Genomic DNA, 2,226 nt, shown 5'->3' with positions numbered 1-2,226 from the left:
GGGGGCCGGCGGGTGGCACCTCCTGAGGTAAAGACGCGAGCGGCGCTGCCCGGGGGCGGGAAGGGGCCGCCGGGCACCTGAGGGCGGGGGCGGCGGGGCCGGGGCCGGGCCCGCCCTCGGGGCCGGCGGCGCTTCGGGGGACCCTGCCAGGAGCTCGGTGCCAGGGACGGCAGCACTGAAGCTCCTGGGACACCCCACCCTGGTCTCCACCCCATTCGCCCTCCGGCGCTAAATACCTCGTTGCTACAAACAGCCATTATCCCCCGGTGCCGTTTGTGTGTGCGCGTCTCCCTCCCTCCCTCCTTCCCTCCCTCCCTCCCTCTCTGTATCTATGTGTAATTTTTAATGCGCCGTAAAGCTGTTTTTTGGTGAGGGGGAAAAAAATTGTGTTCTTGGGTGCTGCTAGTTAAGCAGCCACCTTTTACCGCAGCCGAGGCAGGCTGAAGTTGCACTGATTAAAAAAAAAAAGAAAAAAAAAAGAAAGAAACAAAGCAAAAGTAGCCGAAAGTAGCCGGATCGGTCTTACTCCCATCCATGCCACTGGCAAAAAGTCAAGATTCGCTTCAGATTAAACGGCAGCATTTAGACGGGGAACAATTTTCGGGCTTGAAAGGAGAAGAAACTAGGAGTGTTTTTTTTTTTTTTCTTAAGTCCCCAGAAAAATCAATGTAAAATTATACCAAATCTTGTCTATAAAAAGCTGGGGGTAGGGGGAAGACAAGCCTTTATTATCAGGGAGACAGATAAGGGAGTATGTATTAAATGTCACAGCCTTTGTCTACTGGGAGCAAGCAGCCTAGATGGTAAAGTCTAGCAATCATAAAATCGTAAGAAAAAAAGTTTTAGCATGATTATGCTTTCTCGAGGGAAGATCTATGTCTAATGGACACACAAGCTCCCCAGCACATAGAGAAAGTCTCTGATAGGTCCGCTTGTGCTTTGATTCATACTTATCAGTAACTCCTGAAATTAAACATTTTTTAAAAATTTGACCATAGAGAACTATTCCAAACAGCTCTTGTAATACATATTATTCATAATTTTAAAACATGATTCCTGAGGATATGGATGAACAGACAGCATTAGAGTTAATAATTCTCTTTTTCTTAAAAGTAATTGCTTTATTTGATTATTAAACAGACTCATTTGGAAAAAAAACTACTATGTTAAGTGACTTGGTCAGTATGGTTTCATCTGTTTGCAGTGTCTCAGTACTTTCAGATTTAGTTTGTTCAGTTTATGAAAAAAGGTGGTTTTAATCACTGACAAAACTGCAGATTCAAAATGGGGTCTGAAAAACAAACATGGTCTTTCTTGCTTATGCATTGTAAGAGATAGTATAAAACAATATAGATCTTGAAAATCATTGTTGTTACTGTTTTCATCTGTGTCATTCAGATAGCCTCAAATTCAGCCTCCAGTTACTCTTCTGGGATCCACTAATTTTTCTTTGTATAGCTATGAAAAGGAGACAGAATTAATGGTTCTGCTATTGATGATGTGAGATCTTGCATAAAATCTAATATATTTTTTCAGAGTTGCACTGGCTTCCCAATATTCAGAAGAGTTAAAAAAAAGGAATACAAATCTATTTTTATAACTAAAATAATTATCTGTAAGTATTTGTGGGCACAAAGCTCTTGATCAAAAATATGTTATTTTGATGTAATAGCATTCATATATAAGACTATTCCTTTAAACTTCACTAATTCATCCTAGAGAAATGTAATACATCTTGCCTAGACCCAAAGCTGCTTTTTTTACAGCTTTGCTGTAGTTCTCTTTTCCTATTTCATTTATTAATGGTATTTTTATGTGGATAGTATCTCAAGATTTCCTTTGCTTCTGCTGTTTATTTGTCACTTCACGTCATAATAATTTGTTTCTAAAACCACAGCTGGCTGCTGTAAAGGCACAGAGAGGAAGACCATGATTTATGTGGTGAATGAGAAACAAGAACAGAAGACTGTAATAAATATTTTTTACTTAAAACTTCAAATATTGTTATGAAAAAGGTAGAATAAAAATTAAATAGGCAGTATATCAGTAGGATCTTTTCTAAATAGAGTTTTGTTAAATTTTCCATGAGAAGTTAATATATTTTAAAAATAATACTAAAGATCTGATAAATTTACAAGAATAGTGAAATTCAAACTTAAAAACTTCAAATCAGTTTTTAAATCACACTTTTGGCATCTCATAAGAGTACTTCAGTTCATGGCTACC

The sequence above is a fragment of the Apteryx rowi genome, unplaced genomic scaffold (assembly GCF_003343035.1).
Source record: "Apteryx rowi isolate R43461 unplaced genomic scaffold, aptRow1 scaffold_237, whole genome shotgun sequence".
In the NCBI taxonomy this organism is placed as follows: domain Eukaryota; kingdom Metazoa; phylum Chordata; class Aves; order Apterygiformes; family Apterygidae; genus Apteryx; species Apteryx rowi.
The sequence above is the reverse complement of the archived record's forward strand: the minus strand, read 5'-3'. Positions refer to the sequence as shown.